The following is a 19,005-nucleotide window of genomic DNA, read 5'->3' on the forward strand; positions in this document are numbered from 1 at the left end:
GCCTTTCTGTTTCACTTGTTACTTCTGTTCTGGTCTTGTTCCCTTTCCTTTCCACTGTTCTCTCTCCTCTCTCTCTCTCTGGCCCCGGCCTCTGTGCTAGGCCTGCCCAGGGAGCAGAGCCCATGCAGCAGCCCTGCTCCCTGCCTTCTCCACTTCTCCTCACAGACTGAACTTCTTCTTCTTTCTCCCAGAGCTAAGATGGTGCCCACCTTTTATACCTCCCTCTGACCATGAGCCCAGGTGACTAGCAACCAATGGGCTCCTTCCTATCCTCAGGAACCAACCCCTATCTGCCCCTACAGCACTGGGTATCCCACCCCCCTCCTCACTCCAGCCAGGGACAGATGCTGTCGTGCCTGCACTTCTGTCTAGTGGGAGCACCGTTGAGCTGTCCCTCGGAAATGGGGTGTGTGTGCTGTATGCAGCCTACTGAGCCTTGATCCATACTCCATCCTTACCCGGGAGTGGGATATCACACCTCTGGATGAGGTGCAATACCTCTGTAGCGACCAAGTCCTCGGGGCACTACAAAAGCACCCAAAGACCATCATGGCTGGCATACAGGTATACTAGTGCAGCAATTTTATAGCAATAGTTTCTTTGGCATCTGCTGTGTTCTCCATGTTTTGTTTCACTTTGTAATTGAATTGCAATCCATTTTTTAGTCATTCTCTAGCCAGAACAATAGTTTTGGTGCTTATGTGAATTTTTTGAGCCTTGACATTTGCTCAATCATAAGCTTCACAGTACAAAATGACAGAAATAGAAGCCTATAGCTGAACATTTCAGTAATTGTAGGAAATATCTGTGGAGACCATTATTAACCCCTTCATGACCGGAGCATATTCCGTTTTCGTTTTTTGCTCCCCTTCTTCCCAGAGCCATAACTTTTTTATTTTTAGGTCAACATGGTCTTGTGAGGGCTTATTTTTTGCAGGACGAGTTGTGCTTTTGAACGACATCACTGGTTTTAACATATCATGTACTGGAAAAAGGGAAACAAATTGCAAGTGTGGTGAAATTGCAAAAAATGTGCAATTCCACAATTGTTTTTTTTTTTTACCACGTTCACTGAATGCTAAAACTGACCTGCCATTATTATTCTTCAGGTCATTACGAGTTCGTAGACACCAAACATGTATAGGTTCGTTTTTATTTAAGTGGTGAAAAGAAAAACCAAAGTTTGCTAAAAAAAATAAAAAAAAATAAATGGCACCACTTTCTGAGACCCATAGCGTCTCCATTTTTCGGGATCTGGGGCTGGGTCAGGGCATATTTTTTTGTGCGCCGAGCTGATGTTTTTATTGATACCATCTTGGGGTAGATCCGATGTTTTGTTCGTCCATTATTGCTGTTGCGGGCACGTGTCAGCTGTATAGATAAGTTATGTGACCGGAAAAGTGCGGTCTCAGTGCCGGAGCCCGCGCTAAACAGGGGGTTATGACCTGGTGTGTACTATTACGTACCATGTCATAGAGGGGTTAATGGACTGAGATCTGGCTCCATGTGAGGCACAATTAGCAGGAACATGAAGACCAAACAATCACAAGAAATTAGAGGGAATCTGCCAGCAGGTTTTTGCTATATAATCCGAGAGCAGTACAGTGTAGGGGCTGAAACCCTGATTCCAGCGATGTGTCACTTACTGGACTGAGTTTTGCTTTTTCAATAAAATCAGTATTTTATCAGCAGCAGATTATCACTAGATTATTAGGTATTTCCTGCCTATTGGTCAACTGCTCTATATAACCCCGCCCTCACCACTGATTAGCAGCTTTCTGCCTATGCACAGTGTACACATAAAGCTGTCAATCAGTGGTGTGGGCGGGATTATACTGAGCTCAGCGTTCAGAGCACTGCTAGACCTGCAGCAGAGAAAACTGATTGTATCAAAATGACAGCATGCAGACCATGTATCTGCCATTATTAACTCTTGTGGTACGGCATTCCACAGTCAGATTGCTCTAACTGTGAAGAACTCTTTCCTATTTACTGACCGGTCACTCTTCACTGTGACCTGCCCTCTGCTCGACATCTCATGCCCCACTATTACTAGGGACTGCGCTTGCACAGATCAATAGTCTGGCTCACGCAGCGTCATCAGGCCCTTATAGTGAATGCGCCACCTCTGAGAATGACATCTCCTGCGTAAGATCTCAAGCAGGGAAGCAGGTCACAGAGAAGAGGGACTCGTCAGACAGTGACAGGAGGCAGGCTGGGAAAGAGTGAGCGAGGCTTGAGAGCAGTAAGTGTAGCTCCAAGCCCCCTGTACTCCAAGCCCCTTGTAGCTCCAAGCCTCCTGTAACTCCAAGCCCCTTGTTGGTCCAAGCCCCCTGTACTCCAAGCCCCACGTAGCTCCAAGCCCCTGTAGGTCCATGGCCCCTGTAGCTTCAAGCCCCTTGTAGGTCCAAGCCCCTGTACTCCAAGCCCCTTGTAACTCCAAGCCCCCAGTAGCTCCAAGCCCCCTGTAGCTTCAAACCCATTATAGGTCCAAGCCCCCTGTACTCCAAGCCCCTTGTAGCTCCAAGCCTCCTGTAACTCCAAGCCCCTTGTTGGTCCAAGCCCCCTGTACTCCAAGCCCCACGTAGCTCCAAGCCCCTGTAGGTCCATGGCCCCTGTAGCTTCAAGCCCCTTGTAGGTCCAAGCCCCTGTACTCCAAGCCCCTTGTAACTCCAAGCCCCCAGTAGCTCCAAGCCCCCTGTAGCTTCAAACCCATTATAGGTCCAAGCCCCTTGTACTCCAAGCCCCCTGTAGCTTCAAGCCTCTTGTAGGTCCAAGCCCCCTGTAGCTCTAAGTCCATTGTAGGTCCAAGCCCCCCTGTAGGTCCAAGCCCCTCTGTAGGTCTAAGCCTCCTGTACTCCAAGTCCCCTGTATCTCCAAGCCCCCCTGTAGCTCCAAGCCCCCCTGTAGCTCCAAGCTCCCTGTACTTGCGGCTCATTAGCATAAAAATTTCAATAAGGGTTTCTGTGAAACAGAATCAAAGATTGATAAAACGAAGATATGGATTTATTCAGTATTAAAGCGGAATACCATGGATCATATGATTGTGGGGTACAAAAACCTGCTTACAGGTTCACTTTAAGACTCGAGTCTGACTAGAAATTCACATTTCCCAGGATTTTAGAAAAGGGTGAACTGATGAGATTCTGAGGTAAAATCATCAGCATTCTTTGCTCTACCTGGGAGCACATCTGTACATGAAACAACCTGAACAATTCTGAGGTAAAATCCAACCTGGGTGGAGCTTCACCTGAGGGGAAGCCCCGCCCCATCAGGATTTCACCTGAGGGAAAGCCCCGCCCCATCAGGATTTCACCTGAGGGGAAGCCCTGCCCCATCAGGATTTCACCTGAGGGAAAGCCCCGCCCCATCAGGATTTCACCTGAGGGGAAGCCCCGCCCCATCAGGATTTCACCTGAGGGGAAGCCCCGCCCCATCAGGAGTTCACCTGAAGGGAAGCCCCGCCCCATCAGGAGTTCACCTGAGGGGAAGCCCCGCCCCATCAGGATTTCACCTGAAGCAATGTTTCTATTACACTTTTCCTCTGATTGTTCCATTCTTGGTTTTAGCTTACACATACTGAATTAAAAAAACTGACCAAATACTCAACATGTGTACATGGCCTACAGAAACACACGTGAAACAATCTGGAACAACCTTAATCTACGTTGAGCTTTTATCGCGTTTTTGATGCTCTGTATTTTCCCTGCATCAAAGACGCAGTATCTTAAAGTTCCAGCAATGTGGATGGGATTTGTAGAAATCTCCTGCCCACCGTGCTTCTTTTTAATGGTGGGTTAAATCATCTGCGGTGCGCTTTTCAAATTTGCAATTTCTCTTGCTGGTACGCTGAGTTTTCTATGCGGGTTTTCCCCATAGACTTACATTAGATACAGAAAATCCGCCGCAGAAAACGCATCAAAATCACATGTAATCTGCTCCTAAGCATAGCAATTAACTTTTGTCAAAGGAAAAAACAAGAAATATCAAAAACAAAGCAGATTTATTTAAAGCATGACACACCAAGCAGTGATCAAAAATGCAGTGTTAAAAACGTGATAAAAACACGTTACAAAAACGCACACAAAAACGCAATGAAAAAACGCAAGTAAACAAATCTAAATAATAATATTGATTAAACACTATACAAAACAGTATATGGTTGCTTGTGTAATCCTGAAAACCATACTACCTACAAACAATTACACAACAGCAATTAAACAGATGATATTATATTTATTACATCACTAAAAACATGAACCAAAAATAAAGAAAAAAACAAAAGCAAAAGATCTTACAAGAGGAATATCGTATAAAGGGATACAAACTGATAACAAGTCTATCTAAGATGGTCACCTCCACTATACAGTACAGACCAAAAGTTTGGACACATCTTCTCATTTAAAGATTTTTCTGTATTTTCCTGACTATGAAAATTGTACATTCACTCTGAAGGCATCAAAACTATGAATTAACACATGTGGAATTATATACTTAACAAAAAAGTGTGAAACAACTGAAAATATGTCTTATATTCTAGGTTCTTCAAAGTAGCCACCTTTTGCTTTGATGACTGCTTTGCACACTCTTGGCATTCTCTTCATGAGCTTCAAGAGGTAGTCAACGGAAATGGTCTTCCAACAATCTTGAAGGAGTTCCCAGAGATGCTTAGCACTTGTTGGTCCTTTTGCCTTCACTCTGATTGGGTTCAGGTCTGGTGACTGTGGAGGCCAGGTCATCTGGCGTAGCACCCCATCACTCTTCTTCTTGGTCAAATAGCCCTTACACAGCCTGGAGGTGTGTTTGGGGTCATTGTCCTGTTGAAAAATAAATGATGGTCCAACTAAACGCAAACCGGATGGAATAGCATGCCGCTGCAAGATGCTGTGGTAGCCATGCTGGTTCAGTATGCCTTCAATTTTGAATAAATCCCAAACAGTGTCACCAGCAAAGCACCCCCACACCATCACACTTCCTCCTCCATGCTTCACGGTCGGAACCAGGCATGTAGAGTCCATCCGTTCACCTTTTCTGCGTCGAACAAAGACACGGTGGTTGGAACCAAAGATCTCAAATTTGGACTCATCAGACCAAAGCACAGATTTCCACTGGTCTAATGTCCATTCCTTGTGTTCTTTAGCCCAAACAAGTCTCTTCAGCTTGTTGCCTGTCCTTAGCAGTGGTTTCCTAGCAGCTATTTTACCATGAAGGCTTGCTGCAGAAAGTCTCCTCTTAACAGTTGTGGTAGAGATGTGTCTGCTGCTAGTGTTATGATCTGCTACAAGCACTAAGGAAAGAAAGGAGATCTGTCCCTACAATAGAACTAAGCTAGATCCCTACGATGTAACGGGGAATCTGATCCTGCGATCAGACCCGCTAAAGTCCTCGGCTAGTCTGTACGAAGACCTATAGATGCAAGGGAGGGATCCCTACAAGAACTAGGGACTGGGATAAAGTTGGGCACCTCCTAGCAGAAATTGTAGCAGTAAAAGACAAACACAACATAGAACATAAAGGTCCGAAGACCAAGCTAAACAGACTGAGAAAGGTAACTAAGCACCAGGCTAACTTAAGAGTAGAAATTACAATGAAGTCCAGCAAGGCCAGGAGGGCGGAGCAGAATTAAATAGGCAAACAAGGTCATGTGACCAGCAAGATAGAAAAAACCTAACAGGAGAGTTCTAACAGTACCCCCTCTTCTATGAGGATCCTACGGATCCCCTAGGCCCAGGCTTATCAGGAAACCTCTTGTGAAACGCTCTGACAAGTCTGGAAGCAGAAACATCATCCGCCCTCACCCATGAGTTATCCTCGGGTCCGAAACCTTTCCAAGCGACGAGATACTGCAAACTCCCTCTATACCGTCTAGAATTTAGGATGCGGGAAATTTCATATTCCCCGTCCTCCACCACCAGAGGAACAGTGGCAGAGACGTCTCCATCCGACACACAAGCTCTTTTCAACAGAGAAACATGAAACACCGGATTAATCTTCCAGGAGGTAGGAACCTCCAACCTAACAGCAGATTGGTTAACTACCTGAAGCACCTTAAAGGGCCCTACAAACTTGGGACCCAATTTTTTAGAAGGAATCCTCAACCGCAGATTCTTAGAGGACAACCAAACCATGTCACCAATAGCAAACAAAACCTCTTGCCGTTTCCAATCAAAGTACCTCTTAGATTTTTTGTTAGCCTCCTGAAGATTACCACGCACATCCGTCCAAACTCTCTCCAAGTCACCGGAAAAACTCTCCTCCTCAGGCACAGCCGATACCAATTTGGAGAATGATCCAAAAGACGGATGTCTCCCAGAACAACAAAAAAAAGGCGAACAACCAGCAGAAGAGGATGTATGGTTGTTAAGAGCAAACTCAGCAAGTGGCAGAAACTCAGACCACCCCTCCTGATTGTCTGCCACAAAACAACGCAAGAACTGCTCAACATCCTGATTCTTCCTTTCTGTCTGGCCATTAGACTCAGGATGATATCCAGATGAAAATGACAAATGAACTCCCAACCTGTCACAAAAGGCATGCCAAAAACGAGCCACGAACTGAGGTCCCCTATCAGAAACAATGTCAGTAGGAACACCATGGAGTCTGACAATTTCCTTTACAAAGGCCTTAGCGAGTGTCTTAGCGCAGGGCAGTTTGATGAAAGGAACCAAGTGACACATCTTGCTAAAACGGTCCACGACCACCCAGATGACTGTGAAGCCCTCAGAGGGGGGAAGGTCAGTAATAAAGTCCATAGCCAGATGTGTCCAAGGTGCACTAGGAACCTCCAGAGGGCAAAGCAACCCCGCTGCAGGAGTATGTGAAGACTTAGATCTAGCACACATCGTACATTGACGCACACACTTAATGACTTCCTTCTGCCATCCAGGCCACCAAAAACTGCGACCCACAAGTCTCTTAGTCTCAGAAATTCCTGGATGACCTGCCAACCGAGTCTCATGACACTCAACAAATCTCTCCTAAAGGTCCTAGGCACAAACAACCTCCCATGGGAAGTGTTAGATGGGGCATTCTCCTGTGCTTTAAGAATCTCATCTTCCAAAACGGAGTCCAAAGCAGCAATCACAACACCTTCTTGTAAAATTCTCTCCTCCTCTTCAGCACCAACCATGGGAGAAAAGCTGCGAGACAAAGCATCAGCTTTAACATTCTTGGTACCCGGGATGTAAGTAACGGAAAAATTAAACCGCGAGAAAAAAAGTGCCCACCTAGCCTGACGGGCATTCAAGCGCTTGGCAGCATCAAGATAGATCAGATTTTTATGATCAGTGAAAACCTGAATGGGAAATTCAGCTCCTTCCAAGAGATGACGCCAGTGTTCAAATGCGAGTTTAATAGCCAGCAATTCCCGATTACCAATATTGTAATTAAGTTCAGTCTCAGAAAATTTTTTTGAAAAAAAGCACAGGGATGTACTCCATCCTTGCTTTCCTGAGACAACACCGCACCGACCCCCACCGAAAAAGCATCAACCTCAACCAAAAACGGCTTAGTCACATCAGGCTGCATAAGGATAGGAGCAGAGCTGAACCTCTCCTTTAGAAACACAAAAGCTTCAATGGCCTCAGTAGTCCACTGAACCGTATTAGCACCTTTCCTGGTGAGATCGGTCAGTGGTTTGACAATAATAGAAAAATTTTTAATGAATTTTCTGTAATAATTGGCGAAACCCAAAAACCTCTGTATCGATTTCAAACCAATAGGCCTAGGCCATTCCTGAACCGCCTGAACCTTCACAGGGTCCATCTCAAAGCCTTCGCTGGAGATAATGTAGCCCAAAAAACTAATTCTCTGTACAGCAAACTCACATTTCTCCAGCTTAGCAAAAAGCGAATTGTCAATTAATAACTGTAATACCTCACGTACGCTCCGCCAATGAGACTCCAGATCAGGCGAATAAATCAAAATGTCATCCAAATACACAACCACATTTTTGCCGATCAAAGGTCTAAGGATGTCATTAATAAGATTCTGAAAAAATGCTGGAGCATTGGTAAGACCAAAAGGCATAACCAGGTTCTTAAAATGACCCACAGGAGTGTTAAAAGCAGTCTTCCATTCATCACCCTCCTTCATGCGCAACAAATTGTATGCCCCCCAGAGATCAATTTTAGAGAACCACTTGGCCCCCACTAACTGGTTAAACAAATCAGGAATCAATGGCAGTGGGTAAGGATTGCGTACAGTAATTTTATTAATCTCACGAAAGTCCAGACAAGGACGTAAACCGCCATCCTTTTTTTTAACAAAAAAAAATCCAACAGCCACAGGAGACTTGGAAGGCCTAATGTGACCGGCGGCCAAGCTTGTCTGTATGTATTCCTCCAAAGCCTTTCTCTCAGGAATAGTAAGATTAAATAAACGACTTTTAGGAAGAGTCGCTCCAGGGACAAATTCAATGGTACAATCATAGTCTCTATGGGGAGGCAATATTTGTGACTCCTCCTCAGAAAAAACTCTCCAAAAATCCTGAATAGGTACAGGTAATTCCCCTTTTTCCACTGCAGCAATACGTCCATTACAACACTTGTCATAACACTAAGGACTCCAGGACTTAATTTCATTGGTAGACCAATCCAGTACAGGATTGTGCAATTTTAACCAGGGTAACCCCAAAATTACTGGAGAAGGCAAATTATTTAATACCACCAAATCCAAATTTTCTTGATGAACACCATTAATAGTGAGGGGAAATTCACAGACCTTGTGAGTAACACTCTTCAAGGGGGAGCCATCGACAGAAACCACAGCAATAGGGGATGACAAAGGTTTGGGTTTTAATTTAAGTTTTTCCAAGAATCCCCCATCAATCACATTCAGAGTAGAACCACAATCCACAAATATCCGAAATTCAATTAATTCTTCCTGAGCAGTGGTAGTAGCAGAAAGAAATACCCCCTTAGAATTTAAACAGGCAATACGGGCGTAACTGACCTTTTTTTTTTCTTTGTTCATACGAAGTACACAGTTCTTAATAAAATGATCAGATTTTCCGCAATAAAAGCACAAACCTTCAGAAGATCTGCGGTCTTTTTCCTGAGAGCGGGGTGCCATCGCCCCGATCTCTATTGGCTCTCCAATGTCAGTACAGACCCTCTCAAGACTCGGAGCTGACATGGCAGAGGATTTACTTTCATTAACCCTTGCACGCAGTCTCCTGTCCACCCGTATAGCTAATTGCATAGCCTCCTGCAAGTTTCCAGGTGTGGAATAAGCAATTAGCAAATCCTTAACCCTTTCACCTAGCCCCGCAAGAAACAAACTTTTCAAAGCTGAATCATTTCACCCCACCTGGGCAGACCACCGACGGAAGTGAGAACAATATTTTTCCACATTACCTGATCCCTGCCTCAAATGTCTTAATTCAGTCTCAGCTGATGAGACACGATCAGGATCATCATACAACAAACCCAAAGCAGAAAAAAAACTATCCACTGATCTAAAGCATGGATCATTAGGTTGGAGAGAAAAGGCCCATCCCTGAGGTTCTTTGCGCAAAAGTGACATTATGAACCCTATGCGCTGTGATTCATCACCAGAGGATCTGGGTCTCAAACGAAAATACAATAAACAAGCATTTTTAAAGGAAAAAAATTCCTGTTGATCACCAAAGAATAAATCAGGCAAACGTACCTTTGGCTCCACAAAATGTGCTCCAGAACAGCTACCCACGTGTTGTTGGAGCTCGGCCACCTCCAGAGAGAGTCCCTGCAGGCGTTGAGCCAAATCCTGAACCGACACCATGATGGAAACTAGAAGTCTTTCCTTAGAGATATTTTTGGGCTGGACTTACTGTTATGATCTGCTACAAGCACTAAGGAAAGAAAGGAGATCTGTCCCTACAATAGAACTAAGCTAGATCCCTACGATGTAACGGGGAACCTGATCCTGCGATCAGACCCGCTAAAGTCCTCGGCTAGTCTGTACGAAGACCTATAGATGCAAGGGAGGGATCCCTACAAGAACTAGGGACTGGGATAAAGTTGGGCACCTCCTAGCAGAAATTGTAGCAGTAAAAGACAAACACACAACATAGAACATAAAGGTCCGAAGACCAAGCTAAACAGACTGAGAAAGGTAACTAAGCACCAGGCTAACTTAAGAGTAGAAATTACAATGAAGTCCAGCAAGGCCAGGAGGGCGGAGCAGGATTAAATAGGCAAACAAGGTCATGTGACCAGCAAGATAGAAAAAACCTAACAGGAGAGTTCTAACAGCTAGAACTCTGTGTGGCATTGACCTGGTCTCTAATCTGAGCTGCTGTTAACCTGCGATTTCTGAGGCTGGTGACTCGGATAAACTTATCCTCAGAAGCAGAGGTGACTCTTGGTCTTCCTTTCCTGGGGCGGTCCTCATAGTTTTGATGTCTTCAGTGTGAATGTACAATTTTCATAGTCATGAAAATACAGAAAGATCTTTAAATGAGAAGGTGTGTCCAAACTTTTGGTCTGTACTGTATATCATAACCATACAGTAATAAAAATAGTGTATATAGAGGGACTACCTATCATTCAAATTAACAGCTCAATACATGATAGCTACAACATAGTAAAAAATCCAATAAAGTGACAGGCATGTAGTTAAACACAAATAATTCATATGGCTGAGACAACTAAGAAACTATTACTTGAGATAAGTTAGCTACAGTATCAGACAATGCAGAATAAAGTGACAGACAGTGCTCCGCACAGATAACTGTATATCAGCCTGGATAAGGCAGCCAGGACCTTAAGAAAATAGTCTCTTACATCATAAAGTGCCGATGCATACCTAATTAGCTACATAGCCAGGTAACATATATCATATATCATAACAGCTGTGAGTCAAGAAGTAACATACCACTGAGCAGAGAGTATCCAAACAGTACACTTCCCAACGCGCGTTTCGCCTAGTGACGTCAAAGCCCTTTTAGTGCGACATGCACTAGAGAAACACTCCGGGTTACATCACAGCCGTCTCTGTGACACATACCTCCCATCGACTACGCGACCATTAGCCACCTCAAACTCCGTACAATGCTTAGCACTTATTCCTTAACTAAGCCAAAATAAACTTAGAAAAGATAACTGACAGTTCATCAGGACTTTGAGGCTACGTTCACATGAGTGTATGAAAAAAATCATCCTATTTTTATCCAGAATAAATGGATGACTTTTCTTCTGTATTGAGATCAGTATGGCAGGCGTTTTTACAACAGCAGTTAATAAAACTTACAGGACCAAATTCAGTTTAAAATATTAATAATTGCAATGTATCCATTAAAATTGGATGCTATATCGTTGATCTGTATGGGATCCAATTTTTTTTTTTTGCATACCCATAAACTTGAATAGGCAAGTCTCATCTGAAATACAGCAGATTGCAATTATTATTCACATGGACACTCTGTACACGTAAAAAATGGTCATTTGAACAGCCCTATTCAATAACATTGGCCCTAGTGCTGTCCGTGAGATGTCAGTTTTTTCCATGGACAGCACTTGGGCTATATTCACAAAACCGCATTTTTGGTCTAAGACTTGAAGGTTAGTCAGTATGGAAAATAACTCTCCCTTTGGCTTCCAAGAGTGAAGCTCAGCCACAGGCTAGGCTTCGTAGGACAGCATGATAAGTCCTATATACTGCAATAGTGTGACTTTACATTATATAGTATAAGCAATCAGATGATCATGGCCGGGGTTCAAGTTTCCTATGGGACCAAAAATAAAAATAATAAAATAAACAAAAGTTTAAAAAATAATAATATATACATACATCCAGGCAGCGGATGAAATAGGTATTGAACGCAATACCAATTTTCTAAGTAAAATATATTTCTAAAGGTGCTCTTGACATGAAATTCTCACCAAATGTTGGTAGCAAGCAACCCATCCAATCCACACAGGCAAAGAAATCAAACCATATATGTCCATAAATTGTTATGTGTAATAATGAGAAATGACACAGAGAAAAAGTATTGAACACATGAAGCAGGAAAGGTACAAAAGGCCATGGAAAATCATGACACAAGCTGAAATCTATCACTAATTATAAAGCAATCCTGCCACTTAGTGAAAAATAATACCAGCTGGTTCAACTGATGGCCTATAAAAAGGTGTCTCATTACCAAGGTGCCACACGAGAAACATCTCATGATGGGTAAAACCAGTGAGCTGTCTCAAGACCTTTGTAACCTTAGTGCTGCAAAGCAAACTGACGGCATTGGTTAGAGAAGAATTTTTAAATTACTGAAGGTTACAGTAAGCACTGTTGGGGCAATAATCAGGAAGAGGAAAGAACATAATTTCACCATAAACCGGCCACGACCAGGTGCTCCCCAGAAGATTTCAGACAGAGGAGTGAAAAGAATTATCAAAGAGTTGTCCAAGAGCCAAGGACCAACTGTGGAGAGCTATAGAAAGACCTAGAATCAGCAGGTACAATTGTTTCAAAGAAAACTATAAGTAATCAACTCAACCACCATGGCCTGTATGCATGCTCACCACGCAAGACTCCATAGCTGAACAAACAGCATGGTCTAGCGCATTTAAAGTTTGCTCAACAACATTTAGACAAGCCTGTGAAATACTGGGAGAATATAGTCTGGTCAGATGAAACCAATATTGAACTATTTGGAAGCCATAATACACACCATGTTAAAAAAACATACCAACAGTCAAGTTTGGAAGTTGGAACATCATTGTGTGGGGCTGTTTTTCAGCATACGGCAGTGGCAAACTTCATGCAGTTGAAGGAAGGATGAATGGGCAAATGTACCCAGACACTTGATAAAAATCTGCTGCCATCTACTAGGATGATGAAGATGAAACGAGGGTGGAAATTTCATCAAGACAAATTATCCCAAACACACAGCCATGGAAACTCTCAATTGGTTTCAGTGAAAAAAAGACAAGCTTCTAGAATGGCTCTGCCAATCATCTGACCTGAATCCAATAGACAATTTATGGAATGAACTAAAGCTCAGAGTTTATTGAAGGAGCCCATGGGACCTTTAGGTTTTGAAGAGTTTTTATGTGGAAGAATGGGCCAAAATCACACCTGAACAACGCAACTAGTTTCTCCATACAGGAGGTGTCTTGAAGCTTCATCACCATCAAAAGCTTTTGTACAAAGTATTAAATAAATTTCAGTAAGAGTGTTCAATAGTTTTTCCCTGTGTCATTTCTCATTATTACACAGAACTTAATTTATTGACATCTATGGTTTGATTTCTTTGCCTGTGTGGATTGGATGGGTTGTTATCGACATCTGGTGAGAATTTCATGTCAAAAAGAAAAAAATTCAAAACACAATTGAAGACATACTTGGTCATCTCGTCTCCCTAAAAAAAATGTTATAAAAAGCAATCAAAATATTGTTTGTACCCTAAATTGGTATCAATAAAAAGGTCAGCTCACCACGTAAAAGTCAAGCCCTCACTAAGATTCATTAGCGGAAAAATAAAAATGTTATGATTATGAATCCAAGAAATTGTTATCACATACCAAACTCTTTTTTTTTTTTTAACAAACTTCTGAATTTTCTTTTCATCACCAAAATTAAAATTAAAAAGTGACAGCAATTTTAATATTGCCAGAATTGCACTGACCTGGAGAATGATGCTGCTGGGTCATTTTTATCATACAATGACATTGCAAAGTGTCAGTACGGATTCCTGGAGTGGAGTTGGCCGGATTGGATTATTGCGACTTGCGTATATGAACTATTTTATATACAGTGGTGTGAAAAAGTGTTTGCCCCCTTCCTGATTTCTTATTCTTTTGCATGTTTGTCACACTTAAATGTTTCAGATCACAAAAAAAATTAAATATTAGACAAAGATAACACAAGTAAACACAAAATGCAGTTTTTAAATGAAGGTCTTTATTATTAAGGGAAAACATAAATTAACTGTGGATTATCACATCTTTGGGAAGCTGAGTTCAATTTCCCTAGCCACACACAGGACTGATTACTGCCACACTTGTTCTCAATCAAGAGATTGCTTAAATAGGACCTGCCTGACAATAAGTAGTGCCCTTATTTGAATTTTTTTCTGTATTTAACCACATGCATGTTACTTTGCCACTTTACATGGGGTTGTTCTGATGAAGGAGTCAGTTTTACTTTGAAACTCGTTAACAATAAACCACTCTTCTATTCCTGATTTTCGGATACTTTTTAGAATCTACAGTGCATATGAAGGCCACATCCCATGGTTTTATGATATATATTTTTTTAGATTATCACTCTAAGCATTGATTGTCTAAGAAAGTGGTAATATGATATAGTTATGGGTTCATTAAACTTATTTGAATACTTTTGGTCGTCACATGTGGACAAAACTAATTTATCTTTTTTATTTATCACTTCGTTCATACAAATCGTTCTGTGTACTTTCTTCCTTTGCTCCTTGTTATGTTACAGAAACCATAATAGCTTTTATTCCTTTGATTTTAATGGAGTTCCATATCCTTTCATCTTCTTTTACAATTTTGGGGAATTTTTCAGCTATTTGGACGAGACATAAAATATTTTGTAACCAGGTTAGTGTGTATATGTTATCCATAGTTGAAACCATGTACAAGGGCCGAAATTATAAATGCAAGATCACAGACATAAGGGAAGAAATTCCAGCAGCAGAGTCACTAGTCCATGGCCGGTCGGGAGCCCTGCAAACCCCCACTTGCCTGCCTGCATCCCCAGCTTCTTATTCGATTAGCCGGCATGGCGCAATGTCGTGTGTGAACCATGTCACAATGGCCAGCTTATCAAAAGTGGAGCCGAAGATGCCAGCAGGTAGGAGGCCCTGCTCACCCCATGCTTAGGATATGAGTAGAGTCTAATTACCCCTTCAACAGTTTTGAAGACACCATTTTTTTTATTTAAATGCAGGTATCTGGGGTTAAAAATCTTTTTTTGCAATTGGTTTTCATTTAAAATGTTGCCCCGTTTGGCTTTTTACAGACTTTGTGTTTCCCTGCACATTCTACTTCGATGTGGTCTGAGGTCATAAATCAGTTTAGATCAGGTCACAAAAAGGCAGATAAAAGAATTACAAACTCTCCAATCAGACCGTTAGGACGACATTACACACAGATTCTCAGATAACTCATTCTGTATCCAGCAATACGTAGTGCTACACAGAAGCTACAGAAGGCAAATGGTGCAATTTTTCTTATGAAACCCAATTACAAAAATTATTTTTAGCAAGAAATATATGCATTTAAGTAAAAAAAAAAAAGTGTATCCAAAGGTGGGAAACCCCTTTAATGGCTGATAGACTCTAGCACCTAATAAAGGAGGAACAGTATGATTATGGATGAAGATGTCAAGGCTGTGAAACAAGTAATACATTTCTAACTGCCGTATTATCATATGAACACTGAGGTCATAAAAAAAATAGGCAGGCAAAGCAGTAAGGTAGTAGTATGCCTGGCATACCATATGTGCCTATCCTTAGTGTCATGGTAGATCAGCTAACACTATCCACACAATGTCAATCCTATTTGCATTGTCCATATGGATGGTACTTCATCACTCATGACTGGAGATGAGTGAACCCGAACTTAAAGGTTTGGAGTTCGTACCAGACATTCAGTATTCGGTGCTAAACTCCGAACACTGACTTCTCCCGGAATGTTCGGAGTTCCGGAGGAAGAGAGAGAGAGAGAATTTTACAGTTCCAAAGTTTGGGTCTCCATTGTTTTCAATGGGTTTCAGGTTCAAACTCGGGTACAGTTCTGGTACCTAAGTCAAACTTTGAACTAAAGTTTGGGTCGGGTACCAGAACCCAAACTTCCACGGGTCCGCTCACCCTACTCATGACCCACTGTGCTGCCATGTAATCCAATTACCTGGTACCAATTAGCTTCTGGCCTGCAGAAAAAGATGTGCTTCCCACAATAAAAGGCATTAAAGGGAATGTGTCACCTGAACATGATCTATTGCTTAAATGGTGTTTTTATGTTAAATGTATTTTTAAAAATGTTTTGCCATTTTTTTTTTAATTTTCCATATCACTACCAATATAAAAAAGACCAGAAATCTTGTAATTTTCACATTGACCATTAGTCCTAATAATTATCCCATTCTTCTTGTTTGTTTTTTTCACCAGCCACATCCACCAATAGCTTGGATTTAACTCATTAACTTTTGCAAGAGAACTTTCTGCTCTGGGTAAAAATCATTGTGCAGAGAGGTGGAGGAGGTGAGCTGTAACATCTATCGCAAACGGTGGATCCTGGGTTTACTGTATATAGAGGTGTTATAAGTCCCCAACATCTTGTCTGTGATGATAATCAGACTGCTGAATAATCTTCTCTACAGAATAGGAAGCATAAATCTGGTATTAACATCTTTGGCCAAATTGCAAAACTTCTGATTTTTTTTATTAATGATATGGAAAATTAAAAATGTTTTTTTTTTCTTCAAATTTTGAAAATAAATGTAAACATTGAGGTTGTTTTGTGATATCATAATTCCTATAAGTAGGTACTATATGTCCATTTAAGGTACTTTTGTGCGATGTTGGGTTAATAGGAATTTCTGGTAGTTTTGCTGCTCAACAGCCCTGAAGGTGCCAGATTATTATGATTTTACTTTATATAAGAAATTGCATTATATTTCCATTTTCAGCTGCTCTACATGTGCTGTTATGCTATATCCACCATTAAAAGGAAAGACTTAAGAAAACACTTTTGTATTTCTATTGTATAATTTTGTGCTAAACATTCCTTTTGTATCCCAGGAATATACAGACACATACATCCATTTACCACATATAGTGCTTTTATTTTCATCTTGTAATTATCAGATCCATTAGTGAATTCATCATGGTTTTCACCACACAGAGCCCTCAACTAATACTTTTTTTTTATTTATTTATTTACAAAATGCAAGATATATATATCTATATATATATTTATTTATACTATTTTATAAAGAGTATGTTGGAATACATTTCCTTATATTTGGCTATGCATCAAGTAGGATCAAGTAATCTATTACAAAAAAATGTGTATTACCTGCAGGTTACATCTTCGTGTGATCTAAGGTCCTAATAACAGATTTAAAATATGGCTTTCTACTATATTAAGTATCCATCAGTATTATACACAGAGATTTGAAGGCAAATACATATAGGAACCTGTAATATATTATGCCTTATTAAAGGGATTGTTATTCCTATTTTTTTTCTAGAAAAAAGCCACTCTTCTCCATAGGCTATATCTTATATTGCAACTTGTTCCATCCACTTAATTTTATATTATTAGTGATTAGCCTTTGAAAAGGCATGAATCTTTGTAATATACTTCATTACTTTGCTTTGATTCCTTCTCTCAGAAACACCATGCTGAAAGTGCAGTTTTAACTGCCTAGTTCATGCTCTTTCAGAACCTGCTTTGAACTGCTGCTCTAGCAAAAAATCCATACTCAAATACTATTTACAAACACTCTCACTGAATGAGCTTCTCTGTTCCCTAATCCTATCAAAATTCCCGTTGTTCTTTTACAGTTTGACCACTAGCGGCTGCTATTGTTCACCTTAATAATTGTGCCGTAATTCCACTTGTTATAACTGGAGGCTGCTGTTGTGTTCTGCAATTGCCCTTTACTAATATGGCAGATTCTGAACCTGTGGAATCCATATTGTTTCCTATTTGGGCCTACTTAAAGCCACATGCATCTCTCACTCATTGATTGAGTATTATGTCTAGCTGTTAGCCTAGTTTCAATCTCCAGCTCCTGAACATTCTTACGCAGACTGTTCTCATTCATCTACGGATTGTTTCCTACAACTCCTTTGCTTTATCCAAGAACTTCTACTATCACTTGCTGTTCCTGCTCATTCGGCCACTGGTTTCCAGCACTACTACGCCAGTATTGTAACAAACCCCAAACATGAAGCTTGTTTGAAAGCAGTATTTGTGTACAGATTCTTGCTAGAGAGGCAGTTCAAAGCTGCTTCTAAAAGAGCAGTTAAAACAGAAATTTCAGCAAGGTTTCGAGAGAAAAGGAAGCAAACTAAGGTAATGGAGTATATTACAAAGTTTCAGAACTTTGCAAAGGCTGTTGAATAATTAAATAACAAAAGTTTACTTACTCTTTTAATATGGCACAGCTGCAATACAACATAAAGCTTATGGAGAAGAGTGGCGCAGTTGCAAGAAAATAAATATCCTTTTATTTGAATATAACCCTTTCAAGTTAAGCTGAAAAAGTAGTACAGGGGAAAAAAGTGGTGTAATGCTGCGGATATCAAGCAGATGCTACGATTTCCTAACTTTTCTTTATGAAAAGATCACACCACTGTCCTTACGGTACTACATTTTACACATTTCCTATCCCACAATATGTGATAGCAGAACAGATCTAAAAAAGGTACAAAATGAATGAAAATGATACATAAAGTAATTAATAAATATAATAAAACATCAATGCCCTATAATAAAATCTTATTGCCAAGCAGAAGATCAAAACCATCCTTCTGAAGGAAATAAACAAAAAAAGAGAAATATTTAATTTTGCAAGATTCTTTTGCTCTTTAGAGTATATATTTGGTGTACATATTGGAAAAATGCCCCCAAAGTATAAGTCTGACCAGCCAATAAAAGTTTTGTTGCCCATACATATACTAAAAAGTGTGTCCTTTGGCATATGGATGGCTGGAATACTTTGATCTAACTTTTTTTTGCCATATTGAAAAGTTCAAGCAACTACACCTTACAACACAAGAATAAAATAACACGTATCAAGCAGTCGACTTTGTTTCACAAAGGGGGTTGGATAGTGAATACAGACTCAAGATATGTACACCACATATATAGCCTACGCACATTGTAAACAGTGGGACAAATATTATGGTCCACATTTACTGAATAGATTATGACAGGTGGCGTATATATTGCACCATAAAAAAACCATTTCTTGTCAATTTCCAAAATGGGAACATAATTTAGTTCAAATTTATTGAAAAAATTGAGTGAAGATGGTGCAAATTGATTG

The sequence above is a fragment of the Phyllobates terribilis genome, unplaced genomic scaffold (genome assembly GCF_046119375.1).
Source record: "Phyllobates terribilis strain yellow unplaced genomic scaffold, ASM4611937v1 Scaffold_9__5_contigs__length_417890890, whole genome shotgun sequence".
In the NCBI taxonomy this organism is placed as follows: domain Eukaryota; kingdom Metazoa; phylum Chordata; class Amphibia; order Anura; family Dendrobatidae; genus Phyllobates; species Phyllobates terribilis.